This window comes from Magallana gigas, chromosome 2 (genome assembly GCF_963853765.1).
Source record: "Magallana gigas chromosome 2, xbMagGiga1.1, whole genome shotgun sequence".
NCBI classification, from domain to species: domain Eukaryota; kingdom Metazoa; phylum Mollusca; class Bivalvia; order Ostreida; family Ostreidae; genus Magallana; species Magallana gigas.
Window position 1 is genome coordinate 31,740,651 of NC_088854.1, and position 16,423 is coordinate 31,757,073.

At 34.2% G+C, this 16,423-nt stretch overlaps 1 protein-coding gene across 10 annotated transcripts in view; it reads right to left on the reverse strand.

The window, feature by feature from the left end:
* Positions 1-16,423, reverse strand: part of LOC105317899 (roundabout homolog 2) — a 79,879-nt gene that overhangs the window by 51,636 nt on the left and 11,820 nt on the right. For 8 of the 10 annotated variants that reach the window (XM_066076165.1, XM_066076167.1, XM_066076172.1 and 5 more), the window contains exons 1-2: positions 2,225-2,614; positions 1,646-1,870 (exon numbers count right to left, since the gene is read on the reverse strand). The gene's annotated coding sequence lies outside the window, so the exon portion shown is untranslated. Of the gene's footprint in view, positions 1-1,645; positions 1,871-2,224; positions 2,615-11,565; positions 11,624-16,423 lie in introns of those variants that run through there. The other 2 variants (XM_066076160.1, XM_066076159.1) reach the window with 2 other exon arrangements.

Genomic DNA, 16,423 nt, shown 5'->3' on the forward strand with positions numbered 1-16,423 from the left:
CTTAAAAAACTCTCCTCTTCGTTTGGGAAGTCGTTCAGCTACTGAGTCTTGATCTTTAAATTGTATATGAGCAACAATTTAATTAAAAAATGCAAAGCTTTGGAAGAAGAATTTTTTTTTAACATGTCACACTCTTTAAGTACAAAACGATGAGAGACTCGTTTTCAATGCTAGATCCTCTTTAACAGCAGGCAGGCAATCAAATTGGATTGTCCTGATATAGATCTACATCAGAAGTTTGACTGGTACATTTCAGTATACATAAATATGAAAAAGTGGTGCAAAATTTATCACAGTTTTACATCAAGTGCGAACGCTTGACAACATGGAGGCAATCTCTTCAATTTTTTTTCTTTTAATTCCTGGCAGTTTGTTTTGTTAGAAATTGTTCGCCAAGGCTGGGGATTTGTCAGAGAAAACTCACTGCACTGCATGCAGGAATAGATAAACAGAGAAACATCCACGATCTTAGCTGATAACCTCAATATACGGCTGACAATTCATCGACATAAAGTTTTATACATTTCACTGACCAAAACAGATTTTGATGCTTTGCCGAGAACATCCACACATCTTCCCAGTACAACTCAAGCACCTATAAAAAATGCTAATTTGTGAGGGCATGCTCTCTCTCTCTCTCTCTCTCTCTCTCTCTCTCTCTCTCTCTCTCTCTCTCTGAAAAGGATAAGTAATTCCGTTGATATATAATCGTTCATAAACCAGATTAATAAGTAAATTAAGAGATTTCTACGGTTTCATTTTCCCCTCCTAAACAAGAAAACCTCTCAATGAAGTAGAGTGAGGTCCTGTGGTTTTTATGAGATTATAGGACTTTCATACAAGCAGATGGGCACACATAGCGAACCCATGCAACTCAAGTAAGACGGGAACAAAATATCAGCAAATTTCTGGGTGAATCGGGAACAACAAACACATACCAGGCAACAAATTTCTTATCTTCCACAAGTCAGAAACATGAATAATACACGGAGTCTTACTGACCACAGAGACCTCTGATCACTGAATGCTGAGAAATGGAAGCACTTCCCTCCCAAAGATAAATATCGACCCACGGAAGGGGGGGCCACAAAATTACAAGGCTGCATTGCAGTACTCCCCAAGCTTTTTGCATATGTGGTCAACTAGCCATGTAAACACGAGAGCCAAGATTAATGCTTTTACACCCAAAGTCCCCTAATTAGCCTTTAAAAATCTATCTGTTCTCCCATGATACCAAGTTGATTGACACCCCCTTTTTTTTTAGCTTCTGTATTGTTTTCAAGATTCTTAAGATTTACGAAAAGTACAAAATGGGCCAACATTGGTGGTCTGACTGTTAATGTAACATTCATATATAAGTAAGTAAGTAAAGTCTTAAAGGTCCAAGTTAAGGATCTCTGATTTTGTGTTCTGGAAGAACACAGATATTGACTATATAGGTCTGCAGAATTAAGTCCCCGCACTTCTCGTGTCAACACCTCATATCATGTTCTAATTACAGTTTAACATGTAAATGCATTTTGTTCCAAACCAGGGCTCAACAAACAAGAATATCTTTTATCCATGCTCTGAGGGAAATTTGTCGGCCTGGTTCAAATTACATGTACAGCTTTTCAAGAATATAATTTCCCTAACATTAACTTACCTCTTCCAAAATCAGATGGTGTAATATATCCCAGAATATATTCAGTAAAATCCCATTAAAAAAAAAAAATCACTTCTTCTAACTGGCGGTCTTAGTATGCATGCACACAAAATCACTGTAAGGTTTCTGCAGAAAAAAAAAGATATTTTTTTTCTCTCTCCCCAGAAGGAAAAATCTGTCAGGACTTAGAAATGTGTGTCAAAGTCCCAAATCCGGTGTTTAGATCTGGAATAAAAAAGAAATAAATTTTCAGCAAAACTTGGCAGATAAGGTAAAAGCGATCTATAAACAAGCCCAAGATAAAATACTTAAATAAAAAAACACCCTTGCACAATCAGAAAAAAATACCATCTTTTTTTTGTAGGCAACAATAAAATTATTACCACCACCGCAGAAGTTATGGGGTAGTTTATTGAGGGGAAAAATCATTTGATTGCTATACAATTGTAACTCCTTTTGGCCTGACTGCACATAACAAAATAATTCTCTTGCAACATCTGAATCCCTCTTTTTCTTTTTTTTCTTTTTTTTGGACATACACAAACTGGGAGGAGAAAACTCCGCAATAAAAGCACTCACATTTTTGATTTTAATCACCACCACTGTAAACTCTCCCTGAACCTTCCCTAGCTCCTTGTTCCCAATCAACAACTCTTTGTAATATTTCCAATCAAAATATGTCATAAAAGAAATTTTTTTCCACCTGATCAATCCCAAAGAAATAATCCTTTGCAGCACATGTTCACATCATATAATGGTCAGCAAATCAATGTCTAACCAAAGAGCCAAAAAAAAAAAGAAGTTTTTTTTCTACTACCCTCTTCTCTTGCTTGCCAACTCTGGGCATAAATACCTATGTATATCCTTTGTAACAATATGTACACTTTACAATTGGGCACATGCTACCACACTACCAGGCGGAGATCTATGAATGACAAGAGGCAATGTGATAGTAAAGGGGCTGGGCCTAGTATGAGAGAGACACACGCTCTCGGCAGATAACTGACAGCTCATCGGCCAATCGGAACGCAACACTGGGATAGAGGATTACGGACTGGAAATAGGGAATAATATTATGAATAATTAATTCCTTTATAACAATTCACTAAGAATATTGCTATTGTTGAACAAATTTTAAAGTAATTTTATTGTATCAATGGAATATTTATCAAATATAAAAATTGACTTTTCAACCAAATAAAAATCAGATAAAAAAAATAAAGCTTCTACATTAAGTATGAAACATTAATTTCAAAAGAGTTGCCCTTTTTTCAAGAAACAGAAAAAAGGGTGTTTTTATCTAGTCTGATTTAATCAAAATAAATTTTATGGTACATTAAATATATATGCTGATCTTGTTAGCAGAAGCTGTACCCTAAAGGCAAGACGGACATCGTCAAGTTTTATCCTGTGCTGTAGTACGCACAATAAAGATGTCCTGGAAAAGTCTAAATATTGACAGTGATGTAACAATATGGTAAACCGATACCTGCTCCAACACCAATGAAAATTTACAGTCTCAATCTAAGTAAACATTCTTTCTATGTGAGAGTTAGCCTGAGCCACATCCTACATTGTATCAGTCGAGATATGGACTGTGTAACTTGGGACAGGTTATCACAGTATACAAACAAATATGGACAGGCCAAGAATAACACCAAAACCACTGCTGGTCTAAAGACCCTAACTGCAATTTCTAGTTCTTGGTTTGTTGATAAATCAGGCTTGTAAAAGATTATAATCATCCATGATCTATGCCCCCCTCCCTCCTTCCGCCAATATCAGAGTGTAAGATTACCAAACCAATAGTTTGGTTAAATTCACACCTATACCCCTGTGTCAATGCGATAATCTGCGAAAACAATACAACAATTGGATTAATTATTCCACTCCATCTCATCAGGGCTTTGACAAGTTTGTACATGAATTGGAAACTAATGAATTAAAGCAAACACCTTGTTTGAACAGAAATAGTTTGTATTCTCAGTTATAGAAATTATATAAACTCCACTGATGCAGCAGTTTTGCAGATTGCATGGAGATAATATCACCTTCACCGAAACTGCATCAATCTGGGAGTTTTTTGCCTTTTTTTTTTTTTTAAAGTGTACTTATAAAAAATAAAATAGGCCACACAATAATTTATTTTACATAAAAAAAAAAGAGATGAAAGATTACGATTATGATGATGATATCGTTTTCAAGTTATCAATAGACCCATAAATTTTCATTTGCATCAGCAGCCTTTACCAGTTGTTAACACTGTTTACAAAATCAGGGATGCATAAAACATATGTCACATTGATAAACGGAGCTACTGTCCCTACCTGACGACCTATATAGATCAAAACTCTGCCTTTTACCTAGATAGGTGAGTAATCTCCCCTTTCAGTGGGAAAAGTTACCTTAAATTTCCAAGCACCTGTTAATCAAACATTGGTTCTTCTCGCTCTCCTCATTGTATTACAATGTTAGGGTGCTAGAAATCTAACTAATGTTGATAGGAGGAAGAAGCTTATAGCACGGATTAATCCTTATGTAATTTACAAACAAGAACTAATCTAATCTTTTTTTGCTAGCTGCTACTTTGTGTTAGAAGATTAAGAGGGAAATGGCTTCTTTCCTGAGCAAAAGAAATTATTAGCTTCAGATAATCATCGAAAAAAGGAAAAAAGAAAAGGAGAATTAAAAGAGCTAGGAAATAAAGCATGTCTGGATGATATCCTATATAACTTGAAGACAGAAGTGGAATAGGACATTGTTCCTATAAAATTATTATGTAATTATATATGCACAGAGATTAAGAAAGAAAGGTTCAAGAGAAGAAAAAAGAATAATGCAGTATAATCAATGTAAAGGATACAAGTAGAATGAAAGTGACTGATTTTTGACAGATATCTTAATCCATGCCATTAGTCTTTGCTAGCCTCCCTAACTCACTCTCTTTCTTTCTCTCTCTCTCCAAGGGGCATAACTGCAGATCAATAAAAGCAGATACCTGTAGCCATAACAATATTAATTCCAATTTCATTTCCGCCATCAAATAAAAAAGTGCTGTTTGTCTCACTTTGAAGTGGCGCATACCTGTGATTATTACATGATAAGTGTAATTATGATGAATTAATGCGAGGCTATCTTTTCTCTGCTCTGTCATTGCCTAGTAGCCTATGGCTAGCCAAGATGGACCATGTTGGCAAATCTTCCAATCTTGTTGTCAGCATGTGTCAGACAATAAAAATCCAATAGAGAAAAGCTCTTCTTTTTTATCTCCCTGCCAGGTGGAAGATGCATGAATGAAGTTCAAAGAGTCAATTTTAGACAAGCACTTTTCAATGAATGGAAACATTAATTTGACTCCCCTCAATATTGACCATTTGATCTTTTTTTAGCCATTGTTTATGGGTTTTGCAGCGAAAAATTTAGTCTGAGAAAGTGACTAGCAATCAATTCTGGAATTTAATGGTGACAGAGATTGTGTTGGACTTGGGAGAGAAGGGTGTAGGATGGTGGGGAAGAAACAGGAATTCATTTATAAATTTACATGGCTCTTGGTATAGAGGTGCTTAGTTGCAAGAATTCTTTAAATAAATTCCAAATCTGCTGCACCAGATTTCACTATTTGGCTTAATACTGCAAACCCCTAAAAAAATAAAGAAATGCGGGTTAGATATTGAACATTAACCATATTGCCAAGATAGGATATATAAAAGATATTAATGGCAAAGAAACTAAATAACCGCCAAATGGAATTCTTGAAGGAACATAAAAGTCAATATGCAATCCAAGACAAATTTATATTGATGTAAAAATCAACTTCCATTGATATATTTCTTTTTTATTTTTGAACTATAGGAACATGCTTCCAGAATTTTTTTCCTTTTTTTGAAAAATGAGTACATGTGGCATCCCTAGAAGTTAAAGCTGATAATAATGATCCGATCTTTACTTGAGGGTCCAAAGCTGGCAAAGAAAAATGAACTAGAGAAGGCCTGAAGCCAGTTCTATGCAATGAAAAATTAGACTAATGGTTGTTAAAAATCAGATACCCATTCAAGTGTCAAATCTACTAATGTGTCCACTTATTTAATAACAGTACACATTATGTAGTATGACTTATATTGAAATTTATGGATTTTTAAAAAAAGGGATATGTAATTTTGATAACATTACAATTTTTAAGACATGTTTTAACTAAAATTCCCTTGACATTTACACAACAGGATATGTCAACCTTTTATATGGCATATACATGCAGTTTTGTAGATTAATGTAAATCAATGACATGATTTATATGTTACTTATATAATCTTAATCTGAAAATTATTTCTGATTGTATAATTTTAATCTGAATAACATTTACATTTACGAGACTCTCAACACCTTTTTAAAACTATTATGGGCTGTCACACCTGTAGAACGATTTGAGGGGGAGGGTGGGGAGGGGGTTGAGGGGGTATGAAGTTTAACATACCATATTAAGCATATTATTGTTAAGAACATTTTTAGAAATTATATTGATTCAAATTACTTTGAAGTCGTTTAATCTATCTTTTCAAAAGACTAATAAACATTTGAGTGACTATTTCTGCTTTTCAGGGTCAAAAATAATTAAAATTTGATTATTCACATTAACATTTTTGAAAATTGAATGGTTCATATATTTTATTTAAAATATCAAAGCAATGTTCACAAGATAAAGTAAAATTTTATAGAGAGAGAGAGAGAGAGGTCCTGATCCTATAAGAATTCATTTAACATATTCATTTGATTTCTACAATGATAAAAACATAGATACATGTATATCAGCAAGGAAGGAAAAATGTCAAACTGAGGCATTTCCTTTTTAAATATAAATACATGTACATAATTTGGCATGAAAAACAAACAAACTTTCATACAAATTCCAGTGACAAGCATTAAATTAACAGTTTCTATACTTTCTGGCCTTTTTCATGACACACACACATTACATAATATACATGCATACATAGTGATACTCACAAAGCCTAGAATCTCTTGGCACCCTGTAAAGCATCAGTGGGTGGTAGCAGCATGCTCAGAGAGATGTGATGCTGTTACTAACTGGGGAGCATTCGCGCTTACATAATGACCTGGCATGTCATCAAATCAAACTCGGGAGTAACACCTCCAGTATAAATAAATCTGCAGCCATTATCACTGATGACTGACTTTCCTTACCCCTTCACTGTGTTCACCACATGTAGCTGTTGTTTTGGAAAGTAGACATATTAGAGATAGCTGACTAAATTGTAACAGAACTCTCCAACACCCCCCCCCCCCCCCCCAACTGAAAAAAAAATAACATGAAAGAAGATGGAACCTCGGAAACTGTTAAAGATGTTTCTAAACCTAATTAAAATATAATTAATCAGTTTTTAAAAGATTTAAATGGTATCCAAAAAATAAACATTGGATTCTTTTCACTGTGTTCTTTTTCTTGAAAAGCACCCCCCTTTTCTTCTCTCTACATCTCTCTCATTTGGTATACAGTTTATGAAGAGAGCTTATAATACATCAATTTTATATACAATTTACTTTATTGATCTGAGTGTCTAGCCAGTATCTACAAATTATATCAACAATTATTGAGAGGTCTCCATGATATTATTTGGCATAAATCACCTTTTACCATTTCCTTCATGTAATTACTTCTGCTAAGAAGGTTTCCTAACTTTTCACATTTTCTGCCAAAACAATTAGACATGGAGAACTATTTGTAAACTTCTTACACTCTAAACATACTTCAAATGCCCATTTTCCCCAATCTATCATCATATTTATATGGTCAACTTTTACATGTTTCAAGTTTTCCATCATGCAATCGCAAAGAAATTAGGTGTCTATTATCAATAAGAAATCAAAAATCATGTTCATAATTAGGAGTGAAAAATAATAGCTATGAACACATGTATAGTTTACATGTATGTATATAAGCACATCATGGTGGGTCTTCACAGATTGCTAAGGTTACTTGGGTATAATCCGAGTTTTCCCTACAGATACACACTTTTCCTAAAATATCAACAGCTGCCTAGAGATGTTTTCAATAGGGATAAGCCCGAGTTAGCCGTGACTGTTTCTTATTGAACGACTACAACCTGTGATAAATACAACCTTACCTTGAAATCCCTACCTCACATGATTTCAATTTTTTTTCTTTTAAAAGATTCAAAATCCTTAAAAAGATTTCAAATGAATTTTTTGGGGGACATTTAACAAAGTATTTCTGTCAGAAGATCAATACAAGCTGAAAAAACAAAAATAAAGATATCAAATTAAAACCATGAAGTTTGATACTCATTGTTCATGGATTTTTCTTGTTTTTTGGTTTTTTTTTATCACTGAGAAAAATTGATGACAATTAAATCAATAAAACAATGATTATATCGATACAGCCAATTTAACGCTAAAAAAATAAGCTCAGTGCCAGTGAAACTAACAAAATTTCAAATTTCAATCCCCCTCCCTCGAACATGCAAGCTAAAAAAAAAAAAACTTTTTGCAAATATGAAAATTGAAACAATGAACACGCTTGACTGATTAACAGATAATTTATGTTGGGCAGACATACAAATATTTGTACATGAAACACCGAAGATTAACTTCTTTTTAGCTCTTCTATCTAAAAAAAGAAGAAGAAAATTTTACTTTTTTTGCAGCTGAGTAGGACAGCTAGCTATAGCTCTTTAAAGCAATAGCTCATCAGAATTCTTGGGAGACACAAGCATCTCGGCTTCACCCCTCATCCGGCTGGAGGGGGATGACACAAGTCTCCCAGATGTCTGGCAGGAATACCACAAATGTCAAGCCAGTCTGTAATCATGCACCTTTGACTTGCACAGGTCAGGTCAAGGTTCAAGGACAACTAGATGCTGCTGATGCTATTTATTCTAACTCCCTCCCCCTTCCCCCTCTTCCCCTTCTTTCTCACCACACACACTTTTCAATTTTTTTTTAAATCCTCGAATAACAATGTCAGATCAAAGAGCAATTGATTAACAATAAAACCAACAAAGTTAGACACAGCTGGCATTGTTAGTTTGTGTATGTATATGTTAATCTGGATTTGTTATCCATGAAAAATGCTGCAGGGTTACTATAGCTGTAAAAGAGCATAAAGTACATTGTAAAATGCAAGCATCTACCGTTAGAAATTTTACAAAAAATTCAAAAAAACAAATCACAAAATTATTTTTTTTTAACCAGGAGAGCTATAAGCTTCCAAGTCAAAGCAATATCTCTAGAAATATATGTGTACCCACCAAGTAGATTTTTTTCAATAAACAGAAAATAAATGGCATAAAAACATATGGAAACCCAAAGGTAAAATAAAAACTTGCATAAATCAAAGTAAACATGACATTATGATTGAGTTTAATGCTAAAAAGATAAGCTTGTCATGGAATTAAACTATAATCCATTTAACATAAGTGTGTTTAGAAATGATGGATCTGTCTAGTTTTTACAAAAATCTCTACCACTTTAAAAAGAAAACAGCTATGATTAACATGCATCTTTGGCAACTTTCATTTCTCATATCTCTTCCAATCCCTGATGTCATTTTTTAAAATGAAATTTACACCACTTCCGCTGGAGTTGCTTTTAATTAATTAATTAGCTAATCTTAGTGAACAGTATAAAACATAGATTTCCTGTCTAATATGTTCAGAGAGAAAAGAAAAACCAACCCACTAAACCTTAACCTGATATATAAAGATACTATCAATCATAAATATGGATGCTGAGTGTATACAGCCCAATATGTCTCCCTAGTGCCATAAATATTGCCAGTTAGCAGATTCCCATCCCAGATTAAAGCCATAAATCTCCAATTGAAATTCATAAACAAAATGGAGGTAGCACGTGTGTGTGTGCGGCGAGGAGAGGATTGCTTTTGCAGGAGATACTCTCAGTATTGAATTGATAAGTACACTGGTGGTGATTTATAGACAAATCTACCACAAAACCTAATCAGACTCCCCAATCAGTTGTCATCTGGATTGCTCCATATCACTTTTTGATGTAATTTTGAGTCCATCCTAGTGCAACCTCTCAAGTTTATACTGGAGCATGTAATCATTGGAAATATCAGTACAGCTTCTTTCAGAGAAAAATTAAAGACAAAAGGTTAAAGTTTTGACTATAAAAAAACAGTCTTCAGTCTTCAGTCTTTTTTATCACATACCAAACATAACAGTTTCATTTTTAAAAGAATTTTTGCCAACTTCTGCTTTGGTTGTAGCTTGCTTAAATTCTAATATGATTAATTTATTTTTTGCATATACATTGTAACTTCCTGTACTGATTTTCAAAGTCATAGAATTCCATCCCTTTTTTGGCAACTCTCTGAGCAAGCAAACCACAACATTTTATACTATGGTAAATCATCATACTTTTAAGGGAGCTCATGGAGTTACACTGATATATTTGAATTCCAATCTCTATGAATATTAAAACAATATGTATGAATAATGTTTACTCAAGGAAGTCTTATGTATACTGGTACTCTTTGTGGCAAAATAAATTCATTCTCCTTACAAAACCAAAAAGTAAAGAAAATTGGAATCCAGGGTTAACAACTCCAATGTTTTGGAAAAACTGTGAGAGGTTCTTCCTATTGCCTCCCTGGTCAAAAACCTACATAGTATAAAAGGTCAACATGCATGGGTCACACACACTGTTGGTATTAGACAATGAATGATGACTCCAAAAGCAAATTCCCATAACATTAACATATGTGGAAAATGAAAGTATTTCATCAATAACACTGTAATTGACCTTCTCCAGTCTGGCTGGCATGGTTTTGCTGCCGCAGACATTCAGGGGTCAACTGTGGCATTTTGGTACAGATCCTGGTCAACTAATAAACCATGCCATTCAGGCGGCTGCCTCTTGTATTCATCCTGCCGTAATGAATCTTGACTCGGCTTAAACTTGCACGACAGCTGACTGTCTGCTACTAGGGGTGAACAAGAAAATGTGTATTGAACATGACTGTAAAGACCTATTGCTACTGCATGCTTGGAAGTAAGAGCCATAACGATCTGGTCCATGACACTAAATTCCCAGAAATTAGATTAAGGATCATCTTGTAGTAAGCTTTAACCTTATATAACCAACCCACTATACTGTGGCTCAATACCCAAGGCTGCACTGGAGTCTGAAAACTTTAGAATGAAGTTCACTCCTATTATAAGTACATGTATAATAAACCAGATATAAATATATCTTTATTGTATAAATACGAAGTGATAAGGGGGAGTTATGGGATTGGCTTATGATACGTCTATATCCCTTAGGTAATGACACCTTACTCATAAACTTTCAAAAGATTTCTTTGAAACACGAGCAGAACTGTTTTGATATCTGCTGATAGTTATCTTGTTTATTGTATCGCAAATAATCGGAAGCATCTGTCACCGGAGTACATAGCTATTTATCGTGATGCATAAAACATACTCACTGCTTCATCGAGAACTCATTTTCCTCTTACATAAACTTTAATTTTGTACCCCATAACCACTTTTAAAAAATATGTGAACCCTGAATGAACTTCTTGTACCTGACTCAATATTGCAAAAAGTGACTCAATATCATAAAACGGTGAATTAATTAAAAAGAGCGAGAGTTACGACAGTTTGATAATATCCTCTACTTGTTGTTCTCAACGCCGGCATCACTCCATGCCGTGAATTTCTCCATTCAGTCCCCCTCGTTAACAATTATTAACAGGTAACATTAAATAGGCTTCAAAAAGAAAAGCCTGGTCATTTGAAAAAAAAAACGAGATCATAAAAATCACCCACCTGAAAAAAAAAAATTTCAATGCAGAGGTGGCATTGTGCTCAGATGCTTTTATTAAACGCAATAATCAAACTATTGACCATGGATCGTATTACCTCAAAAGTGACGAACAAATTCATAACTTCAATGTCCACATCCTGTCCCGCACTTTTTTCTCCAGAGCCCATTCAGGCTACAATAGGGTAAAAACCGATTAAGTAAACTATTAGTCCTTAAGCTACCTGCGATAATGGGGGAAGTCGACTTTAATTTACAACTTAAAATGAAATCATTTTTCATTCATGTGTTAATATTCCATTAAGGGGATACTTGGATGAACTTGAATTCTGGAGAGGTTAAATGAATTTTACCCATGCAATATGCCAGCTATGTGGTACGATATGTAGGACTAAAATGGAAAATGGGCAGGGACCTTATACCATACAACAACATCCACATAAACTATTTCTGATGATGTAGGTCATATAAATGAATAGAAGAATAAATATTTTCAAACTTGCAAAGCCATATTTGTAAAAGCTACTATAAAGCTACTACCTACACTGCAACATCTTATTCAACTAATTTTTAAGAAAGATGACTTTTAAATAAATATGTGAGAGCAATTTATATGTACATGTATAACAATTAACAAAAACATATAGAGGAACTCAAGTTTTACCTGAGGATTCTTGCATGCATAATAATGCAAAAGATATAGAAACCACCAAAGGTATGGTAATACAATTTTTTTTTTTTAAATAAAGTTAACAATTTGGAAATTATAAGTGTAAGTATTTATTCATGCAGCTGTAACACTTCGTCTCAGATGTTACATACCATGTCAAATAGTTTTCATATTTACAAAAAGAAATGTGAATATTTTACTAATACAATATTGTAATGACCCATATGCTCTTACTATTAAGGCAATTTTCAGAGATTCCAGTTTAATGGCAAATGCCTTGAAATAACTAATTGAACAGAGACATGATTTGACTTTTTCACCTATGCAACAAAGAATGAAAAAAAACCTCAACAACCGTAATGTAATATGGAGGGCATTTACCATTTTTTTTTCTGGCATTCACATATACCTGGAGGTTTGGCATATACAATGATTATAGAAGACTTGCTACATGTCATGTGTATCAGGATACAATAAAATTCTTAGAGTAACTAATTCAGAATTCATTAGACCGAACAAATAATTAACCGATAAAGAAATACCAAGTACCCGTAATTACGGTACTACTTATTCCTCAGTATTTTTCAGCTCATTGAATTTGGCTGCTTTCTATTATCTGTAATGTAATGTGTTCATTTTACCACCTAAATTCGCCTGATGCTTCCAAAAGCAAACAAATTCATAATGCAGTCTCTCATTAATTATAACTACTGTACCAGCTTCAATGAAAATGCATTTGTGCACAACCCAGATGGAGTAATTTCACAATATTAACTTGACTGTCACCATGCAACCATTTGTACATTTCCCTGAATTCTCCAGAGACCCTAGCGATACATGTCAATTTTTTTCCTCTCTCAAAATGTCAAAAAACCACATAAGTAAAAATGTCAATTCCACCAATATAATTGAGGACAAACATGCAAGGATAGAAAAATGAGCCTTCCTTTGGCCAGACTCTTTATAGCTTCTACACCTGAACCATGCAGTGACCAAACAATTAAAGCATTTCATTCTACTTTAAACGGCTTGAGGGGTTGTTTTTTCTAATTATTTCAGAACTATTGGGGGTTTTGTGAACCGCAGTTCTCAAATTTACAAGTCTCTGTTTCCTGCTCAACTTTAAGCAGACGTGAAAGAGATTTACAGTGATAATGAGATTATCAAGATATTACAAGATAATTATGAAGAAAAATATTTACAATAAGTATCATATCCCAATGTTTATGATCTGAAATGGTTATAAGAAGCAGTAAATGAAGAACAGCAGATTTCATTTGAATCCCTCCATGTTACCGAAATTTGTGATAAAAAATATCGTAAAAATATTTATCATTTGCCACCTTTCACTCCAAATCTTTCAGCTTTTTTGCTGCAAAAAAAGTATAAGAATGTCATGTATGATCTAAATATAAAGTTTTCCTAAAAATCTTACCTAAACTCACTCACAAGCAGTAAATAGCCACAGGTGCAACTCAAAAAGCCATTAAGCCAAAAAGTTTACTTAGTGCAGTTGGAAGAAATTGGAAAATGTTACATACAGCATATAGGAACGAACAGTTTCCGTCATCCATGCATGCAGCAATACAGGGAAAGCCTTCAGCAGTTTCCCATGACCCTGTGTCAGATGTTACCACCCTTGTACAAAATTCGCGCTTGCACAAAAGAGCCCGAAATAGGCCAAAAATTTACCATAAAAAGCTGCAACACTGCTTACAAATTCAGCCATAAACACAACAGCTTTCCAAAGTAACAGTTCAATCAGAAAATCTATTTAATCAGGCTAATAGAAATTTCTCGCCTCATCAAAGTTGTAAGCTGGGTCAGAGTTTTTAAGTGTGGAGGGTGGACAAGGGCAATGGTCAGTTTGAAATGGAGTTGTATTATTTTCTTCCCTCTTTAGTGTAACACTTGACGAGTTTTATCGTTTTCATTGTTGGTCCTTTATAAAGGACCTCCTTTCACTGAAAAGGGAAAATCAGCTGTTTTGTAAAACTAGATTGCTGCATTAACCCAGACCTTAGATCATGGTATCATCTACATATTAAGTTTGTTTTGCGATTCACTATATATTGGTGCACATTGAATTCTTCAGATCTTTATTAAAATACCTGAAGACTTCATACACAAAATGTTGGTGAGAAAACCTGCACCTTTTATAACTGAAAAAACCCACTAGAGATTTTTAATGCTGTAGTATCATATATGTCATCTTTAATACATTCCTTTATCAAAGGTTTTGCTGTTTAAAAACATGACCAACAAACCTTGTGTACAATATTTACCATTGTAAGATAACCCTGAAAAACCTCCCAAAACTTGGGAGATCTTCCCAGAAGTTTTTAAGACTTGGATAATAAGCAGTATAGATAATGAGATAAGAGATGACACACAGTGATGTGAAGTTTATATTCTACAACAATGTATATACTGTTAGTGTTTTGCACAAACTTTACACTGTACCAACACAATTTTCTCACACACTTTTCCAACAGTCATCCCTACGGTCTTTGTCTCCATCTTCCTTCCCTCCTTTCCTTCCATTCCGACTTAAAACCCCCTAAGCCCCCTTCTGTTAGGGACATAAATGTTAATTGTTAAAATATCAAAAGAATTTTCGTTTGCATCAGCCTAGACTCCAAATAGCATCTTAGAAATTCGGGAAACTAGCGTTTACGGGACATAACACAAAGACGAGAAGCTTGGCTTGGCAGACACGCCGTCACCTATGCACTGTGCAAAACAGTACTCTGTACCCATCTTACCAATTCCTCTGAAATAGTTGCCGATTTACTTTTCATGTCCCATGCATTTCATCAATTATTCATCAATTACACGATACCATTTTGTCACCACTTGTAATATTGGGAATTTTTGTGGGTTTTTATTTTTGCACTTTCGGATTATCTACAATAATGAATGCACTTAAAAAGGCCAAGCTTATACAAAAAACAACAGGGGAAACGTTGATCTCATCATTTCAGAGACTATAAGCCCTTGTGTTTTCTGCCATGCTACCGAACAATCTGATATTACATACCTAGAACCATATGGCAAATGTGTAACTCTGTTCAAAAAACTATAGAGTGGTTTCATTCGCTTTGTCAAACACAATATCGGTTAATACTGGCCCCAAGGGTTAATGCTTTTATCTTGCAAAAGAACTATTTGAATAATTGAAAAAACCTCAAATTTTCGATAAAAATGTCAAAAGTTCGTATCACCATCTAGGCAGGGGGGTATTGCAATGGCTTTTAGACATTGGCTTTTCCTCCCTCTTTTTTGATGCCTGTACATCAATACTACAATGTCTAAGATCTCAACCCTTAAAAAGTGCATCTTGTCCTGCATTTTTTTAATTTACAGCTCTGCTATGAATAATAAACATAAAATGTTTAGAACAAAAGAATTTATTGGTCCAATTATAGCCTGGTTTTGTTGAAAAAATGTTTGAGATGACCGATATGACTTTTCCTTGGATATATATATGTAAAATCTATATCCTATGACCTTATTAATAAACTCTTATTACAAATTAAAGCAAATCGTTAGGCTTTGAATTCAAAATAGGATGAGCCAATTTTGCCGTTTACTCATTTCAAGCTGCTGACTGCATGTTAATTATCTAATGCAGTGCTGATACCACCATTTTCTCTCACTGCAAATGATAATCAAGAATTTGCGGTTGAGACGTTAAACGACAACAATCAATCAAACAAGAAATACTTGTGTCAGACCAAAGATAACTCCTGTTTGTCTCTCAGGAAAAAACAAGTCTGTCTCCAACATCATTACAAGGGATCTATTTGCCAACTTTGTCCATATAAGGAATTCATTAGTCTTCAATGGCTTTCTTGCATGCTGAAAATAAAAGAACATCAACGTCTACTATTCGTTCTTAATGATATATGCAGCAGGTGTCCTCGGGATATTTTTTTTTCTGCTCGATTTGTTTAAAATTTCATCACAATTCTGCCATAATTAGGAGCTTTAATTAGAGATTTCTTGCTCTCTTATTTCACTTTGCTTCGATGGTAATTTTCTTTATCTCGTCATACAATCAATAGAATGTACAGACATGGGGCTAGCTTTGAAACAGGAAGTTTGAATTTTCTTTAACTGCCACACACCGGATTTTTTTTCCATCTCTCATGATTAAATCATAACTTTAATTATCAAATGTTATTTCACGAAAATCACTTTTTTCTAATCAATAGCCATGCACAAACTTTCTTCTCCAATTTCTTTGAATTAAAATACTCAGAATTCCTTCTTCACATGCCAAG